The sequence below is a fragment of the Bombina bombina genome, chromosome 2 (genome assembly GCF_027579735.1).
Source record: "Bombina bombina isolate aBomBom1 chromosome 2, aBomBom1.pri, whole genome shotgun sequence".
In the NCBI taxonomy this organism is placed as follows: domain Eukaryota; kingdom Metazoa; phylum Chordata; class Amphibia; order Anura; family Bombinatoridae; genus Bombina; species Bombina bombina.
In genome coordinates, this window is record NC_069500.1 from 166,575,585 (window position 1) to 166,589,771 (window position 14,187).

General features: G+C 41.3%; 1 protein-coding gene across 1 annotated transcript in view; it reads right to left on the bottom strand.

Annotated features, from left to right (window-relative positions):
* ADAMTS6 (ADAM metallopeptidase with thrombospondin type 1 motif 6) overlaps positions 1–14,187 on the bottom strand; it is a 400,513-nt gene that overhangs the window by 51,174 nt on the left and 335,152 nt on the right.

The following is a 14,187-nucleotide window of genomic DNA, read 5'->3' on the forward strand; positions in this document are numbered from 1 at the left end:
TTGGAGGGGGTAATGTAGAAAGGGTAGTAATTTCTCGGGACCCAGATTCCTGAGAAGTAGAAGGCTCAGAGGGGCCAATAGCGCTATGAGTATTAGCAGGCTTGTCTCCCTTCTTAGACTTTAAAACAGTGTTTAGGCAAATGGAACAAAATTGAGCAGACGGGCAAACCAAACCCTCCTCGCAATATAAACAGGAATTATTAATCAGTACAGAAGGAGCAAAACCTTCTAATGTAGTATTAGAGTCATCCATAGCTTTGCATATACCCACACTGTGACCCTGTATAGCATTTGAAAGTGTATATATAAAAATCGGTCTTACCCACCAGGATCCATGCTGTGGAACAGACACAGCCTCTCAAGTGTGTCAGTCTTGCAGCAGCGCGTCTGACATGGACTTGAGTGTGTAACAGCAAGCAGTCTGGATGGGTTCACAGAAAAACTTTCCCTGCATCTCCAGACTCTAACTTTCATCAATACTCTCACTGAGAGGCATGATTACTTAAAACTCCAGTCCTTTCTTGAAGGGGACATACCCATTACAGGACTATCCAAATCTTCTGACACTTCTCTGCCACCTCCTATAGTGACGAAAGATAAAGAATGACTGGGGGATAGGGGAAGTGGGAGGAATATTTAAGCCTTTGGCTGGGATGTCTTTGCCTCCTCCTGGTGGCCAGGTGTTGTATTTCCCAACGGTAAGGAATGAAGTCGTGGACTCTCCCTGCCTTATGGAAGGAAATGGGCCGGCTCCTAAGCTTACATTACTGTTTTTTTTTCCCAAATAAAGATACCAAGAGAATGAAGAAAAATTGAAAAAGGCGTAAATTAGAAAGCTGCTTAAAATTGTATGTTCTATCTCAGACATCCTCAAACTTGGTCCTACAGAAGTTTTGGAACTACATTTCCCATGATGCTAAGCCAGCATATCAGCTGGCTGAGCATCATGGAAAATGTAGTTCCAAAACCTCTGGAGGGCCAAGTTTGAGGATGCCTGCTCTATCTGAATCATTAAAAACAAAATGTTGGTTTCATATCCCTTTAATTTTCTGATGTGTTAAAAATGGGATTCAACGGCTAATGATTAGGAGTATATATCACCCTGATTCTATTTTTAACCGTCACTTCTGAATACATTACTTCTTTTGACATACTATATGAAGTTGAATTTTATTTTACTGTAATTTATTTGACTTAGCATAACATGCATGTTTTGCACATTGATATAGTTTACTAATTACAGTAGTATTTATTTAAACACTTTTTTTAACCATTGTCATACTTAGAGACAGTATACACCAATTTTCATATAACTGCATGTAATAGACACTACTATAAAGAATAATATGCACAGATACTGATCAAAAATCCAGTATAAAACTGTTTAAAAACTTGCTTAGACACTTCCAGTTTAGCACTGTTTTAAAGGTTACTGGAACACCCACTGCAAGTGGGAAATAGACACCCCCTCCCCCTTCCTTTACATATAAAAAGACCCTTTAGACAAACAGAAGCAAGCTGGAGAAGGTAAACGCCGGTATTCTCCTAAAACTTTGGGGCTTGGTTAGGAGTCTGAAAATCAGAGCAATGTTCTTTAAAAATAAGCAAAACTATTCTTTTATTTTTTTTAAAAAAACTGTATGAGCTATATAAATGGATCATCTATAAAACATTTATGCAAAGAAAAATCTAGTGTATAATGTCCCTTTAACAACATTAAAGCCAAATTTGGTGAAGAAACTTAGCAAAAAATGTTAAGAGACCCAAGCTGATAAGAAAAATGTATGTTAACAGGGAGGGGGGAACTGTTTGCGTGCACGTTAATCTGGTTCACATAAAATGGTTAAGTTTTAGTATCCCTGGGAACAAAGATCAGAAGGGTGCTTAGAGTTATCCAACTGATGGCTAAATCTGCTTTAGGTTGAGCGACTGTAAAAAATCAGCTTTTATTAGGGTGTTATAAGATGTAAATTGTAGGACATATGTTCGGCCACAGTTCGCATCTGTACACGGTTTACTGTATATTTCTACAACATTCACTGTGTGGGTACGTAAAAAAAGTTTCAAATTGAACGCTGCGTTAAAAATATTAACCTTCAAAAGGTTAAAGCTAGGGGCTGACACATGTATTCAAAACTGCCTAACCCTTAAGTATATTGAGAATCCAGCTACCCATTTTAGGAGATATATGTAGAATCCTCCAATAAGTTTGTAAACAAAAGCAATATTTCAGAAGTTGTGTCAACTGGAAGTCTTGTTTTAAAAAAATATATTTAATGTTAATAAACATCAGCATTTTAATTTCAAAGCAAAGTGTGGGTAATAAGGTTAAAAAAACTGGACATCAGAAATATATTGTAATGGACTAATCTGCATTATCCCAAACTATCTGAATACTTTTTTTTTTAATCTCCTTAAAGGACCACGCAATGCAGTAGAATTACATAATTAACCAGTGCATAATAAAAAGACAATGATTTAACACTTAGAATTTCAAATAAGCAGATTTTTTATCTGACAAATGTACTTTTTCTCCCATTTTCCACCCCCTATACTATGTAACAGACATCAGCCAATCACAGACTAGTAAACGTATACCCTGTGAGCTTGTGCCCATGCTCAGTAGGAGCTAATGCCTCAAAAAATGTGTATATAAAAAGACTGTGCAAAATATTATAATGGAAGTATAATGGAAAGTGTCTTAAAATTGCATGCTCTATCTGAATCATGTAAGTTTATTTTGACTTGAGTGTCCCTTTAAGGGGACACTAAACACTAAATGCATTTCATGCACCTCCACCACTTTGATACACAAGACGAGGCGTTCTCGTCATGCACAACCTGTAGGCGCATTACACTGTTTTCGGTGATCCCCCCTCACTACAGGCCAGGGATCGTTGATGGCTTAAAGGGCAGAACTCCCAGGCTTTACAAAAAGGGCAAAACCAGGAAGCACACTGTAACTCCAAGGAAGCTGGATGAAGGGAGGTTCTTCATACCCCTCCTCCACGAACCCTCATTTGAAAGAGAAACAGATCTTTGAAAAATAAACATATCAATTTTGTATGTATAGACAGGTGATCCCTGTGGTATCAGTGAACACCTTGCAAGAAAAAAAGTGCTTTTATTTCTGTTCTGAACAATGGGGCCTCTCTAATCTATATTATAACCCCCAAAGGCCGCATGGACCCTATTTCACATGTGGCTACTCATGATGACAATTTTATAAGGTGATCACAGTAACAGTTATCTAAGAAAAATATATACTTTTTTTTATTTTTTACAGTTTTTGACGCAGCTATCTCATAAGACATGAATCATAAATGTAATAATGGTATATTTTGAATTTCCTGGTCCTGATGAAAAAAAACAGTATATCATGTGTGTGTGTCACTCCCTGAAATTTGACTTACAATATGATTTTAAACTAGGAAGCAAAAAAGCTCAAAACCATTTCATATCCACAGCTCCTTTCAAACGAACATGCTGCAAATCATACACACTAGATAGGTATTCACCTGTATATTTCAAGGGCAGGGCAAACCTTCAAGAATTGCATTTCCGAATAAAGGGGACTCTCACAAATCTTTAGAAAATGTATCTAATGTTGTTTTGTCCAAATTCACCTTTAAAGTCTATGGGGATTTTTGAAGATCAATCATTTTATAAGCTTTTCTAAAGGATTGCTAGACGCTAGAAAACAAATGTTTAAAATATGGTTTAAAATTACCTGGAATTCACATTGTCATACATTCAAATGAGCAAGTTTTAAATCAGTCAACATTTTTGGCATTAAAGGGACACTAAACCCAATTTTTTTTCTTTCATGATTCAGACAGAGCATGCAATTTTCAGCAACTTTCTAATTTACTACTATTATCAATTTTTCTTTGTTCTCTTGCTATCTTTATTTAAAAAAGCAGGAATGTAAGCTTAAGAGCCAGACCATTTTTGGTTCAGCACCTGGGTAGCGCTTGCTGATTGGTTGCTAAATGTAGGCATACCATCAGCAAGCACTACCCAGCTACTGAACCAAAAATGGGTCGGCTCCTATGCTCACATTTATGATTTTTCAAATAAAGATATCAAGAGAACAAAAAAAAATCATAATAGGAGTAAATTAGAAAGTTGCTTAAAATTGCATGATCTACCTAAATTATGAAAGAAAAAATTGGGGTTTAGTATCCCTTTAAAAACAAAGTTTTGTATGAGTGTAATCCTATTGTTGACACATTATGAAGAACTATTAAAAAAAAATTTAAACACAAGCAAAGGCATATTTTGTAAATCCTTGCACTTCCATCTCTAAACCCCATATGTGTTAGTACAGTTAGTTTTCACAGTTTAACTATGCAGAAGTCAGTTGCTTCACTTAAATGGCCATTAAACACCAGATAACTGCTTGGCAGAATGGTGTATTCAAAGAAACGACGAGTCCGAGAACAATATGTAGATGTATTTTTAAAATGTAAATTAATTATTCAAATACTGGGGGGAAAAAAGAAGTCTAAAGTTTGTGTCCAGAAAGCAACAAGATCTGCCATGTTGTAACTTAGGTTTTTCTGCTAAGGCCACTTAAAGGGATAGAAAACCCAATTTTTTTTCTTTCATGATTTAGATAGAGCATGACATTTTAAGAAACTTTCTAATTTACTCCTATTATCAATTTTTATTCATTCTTTTGCTATCTTTATTTGAAAAAGTAGGAATGTAAGGTAAGGAGCCGGCTCAGTTTTGGTTCAGCACACTGGCTAGCGCTTGCTAATTGGTGGCTACATTTAGCCACCAATAAGCAAGTGCAACCCAGGTCTGAAACAAAAATGGGCCGGCTTATAAGCTTACATTCCTGCTTATCAGATAAAGATACCAAGAAAACAAAGAAAAATGATAATAGAAGGAAATTAGAAAGTTACTCAAAATTGCATGCTCTATCTGAATCATGAAAGTTTAATTTTGACTTTAGTGTCCCTTTAAGGCTATTTATAAATGAACACTAGAGTGCGCAATGAATGAAGTATAGCAGTGTTAGGACTGAAAGCTGCACTTCCACTTTAAACAGGGATTGTAAAATCCACAGGTTTCACAGGAAAACGGTAGAAAATAAATAACGTGTGTATATTTTTTTTACTACATATACATACTACTATAATTTATACATATAATTTTATAGTACAAAGTGTTTAATGTCCCTTTCATTTTCTCGGTCAGTGTTTTCTGCAAACACCTCAAAAAACAATACTCATCTGAGTAAAACCTATTGTTTCTTAGAATTTAAAGCAACTTTAATATTTTCTCCTTGAAGCATCTAAAAAAAGCATTTTTCAGTACTGGGGCGTGTCCACCACTATAACTGCAATAGTTGTCTTTGTCAGCCAATCTGAAACTGACACTGGCCCAATCAGCAGGTGTAGGTATACGACTCAGCTGCATGGCTGCTGCTGCCGATTCAGTAACCAGCAGTTTTCGCTCTGGACCAGCAGTGCTCTGCGGCTCCTGAGAAGATTTTAACTATGTATTTAAACCCTCTGCTGTTTGACTGTGTGTTGAAGGATTGCTAGTGCTAAAATGACATGCTCTAACAAATTAGAGCATGTAGTTTTTCTTCGCTTTAATGGTGCTTTAATATTTTTCATACAACCTCCTCTGATAGAGTTAACAGTTTAAAATGCTTTACTATAATGTTTTAAACATATAGAATAGGTTAAAAGTGCAAATAAAACATTAACAGTAACTTCCTCAAACACACAGTCATTCAATGACACACACAGTATCTCACAAAAGTGAGTACACCCCTCACATTTTTGTAAATATTTTATATATATCTTTTCATGTGACAACACTGAAGAAATTACACTTTGCTACAATGTAAAGTAGTGAGCCTGTATCACAGTGTAAATTTGCTGTCCTCTCAAAATAACTAAACACACAGCCATCAATGTCTAAACTGTTGGCAACAAAAGTGAGTACACCCCTAAGTGGAAATGTCCAAATTGGGCCCAAAGTGTCAATATTTTGTGTGGCCACTATTATTTTCCAGCACTACCTTACCCTCTTGGGCATGGAGTTCACCAGAGCTTCACAAGTTGCCACCGGAGTCCTCTTCCACTCCTCCATGACAACATCACGGAGCTGGTGGATTTTAGAGACCTTGCACTCCCCCACCTTCCGTTTGAGGATGCCCCAAAGATGCTCAATAGGGTTTAGGTCTGGAGACATGCTTGGCCAGTCCATCACCTTTACCCTCAGCTTCTTTAGAAAGGCAGTGGTCGTCTTGGAGGTGTGTTTGGGATCGTTATCATGTTGGAATACTGCCCTGCGGCCCAGTCTCCGAAGGGAGGGGATAATGCTCTGCTTCAGTATGTCACAGTACATGTTGGTATTCATGGTTCCCTCAATGAACTGTAGCTCCCTAGTGCCGCAGCACTCATGCAGGCCCAGACCATGACACTCCCACCACCATGCTTGACTGTAGGCAAGACACACTTGACTTTGTACTCCTCACCTGGTTGCCGCCACACGCTTGACACTACCTGAACCAAATACGTTTATCTTTGTCGCATCAGACAACAGAACATGGTTCCAGTAATCCATGTCCTTAGTCTGCTCGTCTGCAGCAAACTGTTTGTGGGCTTTCTTGTGCATCATCTTTAGAAAAGGCTTCCTTCTGGGATGACAGCTATGCAGGCCAATTTGATGCAGTGTGCGGCGTATCCTTCAACCTCTGCAGCAATGCTGGCAGCACTCATACGTCTATTTCCCAAAGACAACCTCTGGATATGACGCTGAGCACCTCTTTGGTCGACCATGGCGAGGCCTGTTCTGAGTGGAACCTGTCCTGTGAAATCGCTGTATGGTCTTGCCCTGCTGCAGCTCAGTTTCAGGGTCTTGGCAATCTTCTTATAGCCGAGGCCAGGGGTGGGCAGACTTTTGTAAGGCAAGGGCTATCTCTAATTTTATTCCAAGTGACATGGTCACCTAACTAAAAAAAATAAAACACCAGTCGCTGGCTGAATATTGTATTTTTGCCTCAAATAGGACCTGCTGGCTGAAAATTGTATTTTTGCTACAAATAATACAGCTTTAAAAATCAGCCACACTCTTTAATAATAAATACAGCCGCGCTCTTTACCTACTGTGAAAGCTCTCTCTTTCTGTCACACTGGGACCATCAAGCAACCTTATCTGTGTACCGCGCCTGCGTATGAATAAGTAGTCTCACAATCAAGATGGCTCGAGTCTAGGGCTAGCGGAGTAGTCAAGCCTGGAACACATGGGAAACCCACAGCTCAGGTACAACAATGACAATTACCTATTCTCAGCCAATAATAGACAGACTTATTCTACAAAGTAATTTTATTGGCTGAACGCCATGTCAGGTTGATTAGGGGGCAGGTCCTGTTGGCTGCTCTACATCCGTCCGCTACTAGCTGAAGACTACTGCAAATAGTTGGGACATTGACAGCAGCAGGACCTGCAGGCTCTGTACCGCCTTACACAGCAACCAGAGACTGGTATAGCAGCAACAGCACTGACCGGCACAATTTGGTGACAACAAATTCTGGAGACAGAAAGCTGCAGAAACTAGCACAAAGTATAGCGAATATTAGTGTAAGAGTAAGTAAAAGTAAGTGTAAGAGTAAGTAAAAGTAAGTGTAAGAGTAAGTAAAAGTAAGTGTAAGTAAAAGTAAGTGTAAGAGTAAGTAAAAGTAAGTGTAAGAGTAAGTAAAAGTAAGTGTAAGTAAAAGTAAGTGTAAGAGTAAGTAAAAGTAAGTGTAAGAGTAAGTAAAAGTAAGTGTAAGAGTAAGTAAAAGAACCTGAGGGGAGTAACAGACCCTGGGAAAAAAAACACCAGACCATTCACCCAGCATAGCCTGGTGACAAGTAACTGAGGACAGAACTAGAAAGTAGCAGCAGAATATTAGACAAAGCAGGACCTGGAACTGCCAAACCCAGGGAAACCGAGCAGCCTCTCAGCCTGGCGCATGAAGAGTCTGTACTGTGGACTGAATGCTCTTGAGACAAAAAGTAGGAGATTTTGGGACAGGCAGTAACCAAAGCTGGGGCAGCGAGTTCAGCTACAGCCGCGTCGCTGAAGTACATGTTGCATAACAAAAATTTCTCATACATCTACAGTCGGTGAGGCTCTTCACTCAGAATCTAGATGTGTGAGAAATATTTCTCTTATTATGAAGACTTTTGAAATCTTCCAGGCGGTCACCTCAAAATTCACTTGCGGTCCACTGGTAGGCCGCAATCTACCTCTTGCCCACCCTTGGCCTAGGCCATCTTTATGTAGAGTAACAATTCTTTTTTTTCAGATCCTCAGAGAGTTCTTTGCCATGAGGTGCCATGTTGCAATTCCAGTGACCAGTATGAGAGAGCGTGAGAGCGATAACACCAAATTTAACACACCTGCTCCCCATTCACACCTGAGACCTTGTAACACTAACGAGTCACATGATACCGGGTAGGGAAATGGCTAATTGGGCCCAATTTGGACATTTCCACTTAGGGGTGTACTCACTTTTGTTGCCAATGGTTTAGACATAAATGGCTGTGTGCTGAGTTACTTTTAGCAGACAGAAAATGTACACTGTTATATAGGCTGTACACTCACTACTTTACATTGTAGCAAAGTGTCATTTCTTCAGTATTGTCACATGAAGAGATATAATAAAATATTTACAAAAATGTGAGGGGTGTAGTCACTTTTGTAAGATACTGTACATACCTCGATTTTAAATATGATACACATCACCCTAATGTGAAGCAGGGGTTTAGGGAAATGACTGAGAACTTTAAAAAGTAAAACAAAATATGCATCTTCATTAAAATATGTTTTTTAAAAAAGTCCTATTTTAAAGGGATGGGACACCCAAAAACATTATTTTGTGATTCAGACAGAGCATAACATTAAAAAAAAGTTTCCAATTTACTTCTATTATCAAATTTGTTTAGTTCCCATGATATTCTTTGTTGAAGAGATACCTAGGTAGGCACCTGGAGCATTACATGGCAGTAAATAGTGCTGCCCTCTAGTGCTCTTGCAAATGGATAACATTTTTGCAAAACTGCTGCCATATAATGCTCCAGAAATGGGCCGGCTCCTGAGCTTACGTCCCTGCTTTTTAACAAAATAAACCAAGAGAACAAAGAAAAATTGATAATATAAGAAAATAAGAAAGTTGTTTAAAAATGCATGCTCTATCTGAATCATGAAACAAATTTATCAGGTAAGCATAATTTAAGTTTTTCTTCTTAAAACGGGAAGAGTCCACAGCTGCATTCATTACTTTTGGGAAAACAATACCCAAGCTATAGACACTGAATGCAAACAAAGGGCGGGTACAGAAGGCGGCCCCTTCGAAGGGCACCAGAGCCTGAAATTACCCATAAAAACTGAAAAAAACAAAAATAACTGCCCATCAGTTAAACAACCGGCATGCCGTGCTGGAGACCAGTCAAAATCCTTAGATTCCACTGAGCAAAAAGCCCCCAAGGAACCAAGTCCTGCAGGCTCCCAAATCCCACAAACTTACCCCAAGGAAAAGCACCTCCACCTACCCCCAAAGGGGAGAAAGGAGTACCCAAAAAGGAGATCCAAAGGACCTTCAGAATAGGGTAAAAAACCCAAAGACAAAGCGAAACAAAGGCTGTTACAGAACAACCACCCAGGGAAAAGAACAACCACCCAGGGAAAAGAAATCTCTATAAAGTCCAACTCCCAAAGACACACTTCCAACCTATGAGACAGCGATCGCGAGGAAGAACAAAATCCCTCCACAGGTCCCCTGACACAACACCAGAAAACATATGGTGCTCCAGGAAGCCACAAGCTCTCCACTGAACCCTAGTCTAGCAGACACCACCGCTAAAACTAGCCACATATAGGTAGGAAACCTATATCAGGACCGAAGGAAAAACACGGAGCTCACCGGCAGGATGGAAAAACCAACTGCCCCAACAGAAAAAGAGGGCGCCCTGTGAAACACAGAACAACAACTGACAGAACTCGCAAGTTCAAGCTCCCGGGCAGCAAAGCTGAACCAAAGTCAACATGGGAGCCCATCCCATAGAGAGTGCCGAATTATCGACAGTAACTCTCAACCAGGAAAGTCCAGATCCCAGAAGACAACCAACACCAGCCGCAATGCAACTAATGGAGGAAGGAACACCTGTGAACCCAAAACCAGGGAGGATAACAGGGACAACAAAAGTACATGGTCAGACCCAAGAGAGCAGACAGATCCCCGACCTACTCTCCAAGAAACGGGCCCAACCCAAAAAAGTGCTGGTAACGTCCGCCTCACAAGAGAGTGGAGGTTCTAAGAGGAAACTACCCATTGGAGAACCCTCTGACCAATTAATAGCAGCTGTCAAGCTGCCACAAATCCATGACAGAAATATAAAGCTTGCTAGTACACAATCCAAATGAAAGTAACTGCAGCTGGTTTCAAACTGCAAACCTTCCACTTGCTAGGCAGCAAAGCAACCATCAGGCTACTACAGCTGGCTCAATATGTTCGGGTTACGAACCCATACACAGTCCCTGTCTCTAAGAAGGAACAATCCCAAAAAGGAAGATAGGGCACAGAGCCACCACGATACCCTAGCACCAGAGCCAGCCCCCCTGACATCACACACGCAAGGAGGGAAGAAAAGAATCCTCAAACGAGAAGATAAGGACGCACAGGGTCTCCATGGAAACTGTATATTTCCAAATCCTCCCCAAAAGTGCAAAGCCAAGGAGACCATTTCCCCAGCTGTAGGCAAGGCGAAGAGACCAAAGAGAATGGTAAAAGAAAGGCAGCAAACTAACCTTCAGGCAAATACCAAATCTCCCATGAGAGTGAAAAACCAACTCCCCGAAAGGACAAGCAGATGTTCTAACAGCTAAAGTTTGAAACTGAACCGCCCAGGACCGAGCGCAGCAGCCCGGACCCCAAAATCTCAGACAAGAGACATGATCCTAAGCTGGACCCCCCGAAACCGGGGACAGGCTGTACATCCTGAGGAACCACCAAGTTGCCTCATACATAAAAGGGCACACTAGGTAGCGCCTAGCACACCCCAATGTCCTAGAACATTAGACACTCGCAAGACACTCACATCAGGATCCTAGAAAGACCTCTAGACAGGCTTCCGAGATGGCAATCCACACCCGTAGGTGGATCTGAACCCTAGACCCTCCGCTTGCAACCCCAGAAACCAAGAGCTCCTAGAGGATCGAGTGCAACATTCCCAGTCCAGGGACCCCAGAGTTAACTAGGGACAGGTTTCCATAAAACGGAGAACATGCCATAATAGCTGGATTCAACACACAACCTTAGCCATGTGGACAATTAAGAGACCCCCTAAACTCCTAGTTGGAGAGTCAAAGATCCTCACAGGATCAGACCCTGAAATACTGTACCATGAATAACATGGGCAACCCCTCAATTCCCGCTGAGAAGCGGATCAGAGGCGGTTGCCGGGAAAAAAGGAGGAGAAACACAACCCCTGCGCTCCATCCTATGAGAGCATGCAATATACAGAAAAAAGGGGAAGAACGGACATATCCAAACTCAGATGACCAGACCACCCAAAAAGGGAAAAACCAGTCCCAGCAACCTCGAGGGGCACCTGCGACTAGGCCACAAGGAAACAGACACCCGGAAAATGCCAAGATGGAAATGAAAATCATCATCGCAACTGGTACCCCAACTGTCCAGCAGTCATCCGAACCTCCAAACCCCTTGGGAATGGAGAACTTTGGTTCCGAGGTGAAGCCTCCAGAACCCACAAGGAATCCTAGATGGATCCCCACATAAGGAACGGGAGAGGCCCTATACAATCCCTCCAATTCTCCATTCATCGAGGACAAGGAGCAAGTCGACGTATAAGTAACGAAAAACACCCCCTCAAGCAATGGATAAATATAAAATAAAACGAATACTCCAATAAAGTGAACGACTCGACACCCAATAGGATAACCAGCACACCGGCACCACGCGGGTGACATGAACCTTAAGGAACAGCAGCTAGCGCCCGACCAGTACCTGCCAGGCACAAGGAACACCAAAAACTGTCCAAGGTCCAAGAAAGAAAATCGAAGCCCCAGAGGGATCAAAACAAAGTATAATCATAACTAAGTTCTGTTGTAGAAAAATGCGCAGCTTCCAAGGAAGTGCGGACGCGACCACAAAATCGCAAGTATCAGTTCCAGAGAAAGAATATTCCCAAACTAGAAAATTATAGCAGACATAAGCTTCTTAAAACCATTCAAATATATCCTAATCAGATTAAATCAAATGAAGGCAGCACCTGAGGGTGAACGCCCAAGAAAAACGGCACGTCAACCAGACCAGCCGGTTAGAGGCCTAAGCTCAGAACTGGAACAGATACTAAAAGAAAGAAAAACAGACAATAAGGAGATTGCTTCATCCCCACCCGTCTAGTCTAGTTTGCCGTCCGGCACAGAAGACCGGGGATCCTTCGGCCAAGTAGGTCTGGAATCCTCCAGCACAGCCGAAACATGCCTTAACAAAACATGGAGACATGCCAGTCTATAACGGAAGGCAAAATTATTCCCCACCGGGTCGATGGGCGACCCCGGCCCCGAGGGTGTGGCTTCTGAAGCCTCAGGGGACATCGCTTCCCCAGAAGGTCGGACGGACTCAGGCGATCCCACGCCCAACGAACCCCGGTTAACAGAACATGGACAGAATCTTAAAAGTAACTCATTAGGGAGATATAATTGTGCCAGCGCCATAGATATGGCCAAGCGGAACTGTGCTGTAACCTCTGGAGGAAACAAGCCACCTTCCGGAGAATGAGTAACGGCTATAGGGACACCTGCTTGCTTAGCAAAAGAAGGTTCTGGGGCATGCGCCTCCTGGACATGGAATTCTCAGGGGAAGGTGGCTCAATGCACTCTAAACTCCCTGATACGGAGGAAGAGAGTACTCTAGAACGGCAATCGGAACATAACTAATGGGCATGGATAGCCCTTGTGCCATTTCATACTCTTCGCAAGACGTATTTGCGAATCGGAGAAATCCGTCTCCAAAAAATCAGAATCCTCCATAACTTGGAGATTGCAATTATGGGCAAACACTAACGGCACCTTACACCTCCAATGGCTGGGGCACTCACCACCTCCGGTGAACCAGACAACAAACAAACAGACTCCGTCAACACTCGGTCAAAGTGCGGAAATGGAATACGTGACCACACCCAGTCACGAGGTGCATCGTGTAAGCCAAAAAACTGTGCCAGTTCCTAGGACTGCACAAAAAGATAAAGTAAGGCCGTTATGTCCGAAAAGCTACACAATAGCAGACAAAATCACATAAACATGATTACAGCCCCCCCTGTTCAATAAATCCCGTCAGGAGATATTAACCCTTGATTCCATAAGATAAAGGAGTCCCACTGGGACACTGACTTCTTTTGTTTAACATTACAGTCATATATTGAAATAAAATGAAACGATCTTACCGGAATCTACGCCGTGGAACAGGAACACAGCCTTTCAAGTGTGACAGATAGTAGCCTCGCTTCTGACATGGACTTTAATGAATAAAGGCAGGCAGCGAAACTCGTCAACGCTGATTGCCAAAGTATCTGTTAATATGAGTCGGGATGGTTTCACAGAAAGACTCTCCCTGCATCTACGGACTCTAACTTTCACCCATGCTCTCACTGAGAGGCTGACAGGATTACTTAAAACTCCAGTCCCATTTCAAAGATTACTACCTTTCATAAGAGACTACTCCGATCTTCGGCACTTCTCTGCCGTCCTCCTGTGACTAAAGGCAAAGAATAACTGGGGGATGAGGGAAGTGGGCGAGGTATTTAAGCCTGTGGCTGGGGTGTCTTTGCCTCCTCCTGGTGGCCAGGTTCTAAATTCCCAAAAGTAATAAATGCAGCTGTGGACTCTTCCCATTTAAGAAGAAAAATGTTATGTTTCATATCCCTTTAAATATTATTACTTTGTTTAGCTGCATACATTTATTGAAGTACATGTATGAATTCAACTAGAAGAATGTACTTCCTCTTTAAAAATGAAATATAGTCTATAGTTAATGCATTTAAATATACTGTGTCTCAGCATTATATAAAGCAATGTATACAAAATAATGTGTCTGCTAATTTATATTTACATTATTTTGTAGTACACATTAGACAAACCCCAGAGGGCTGAAG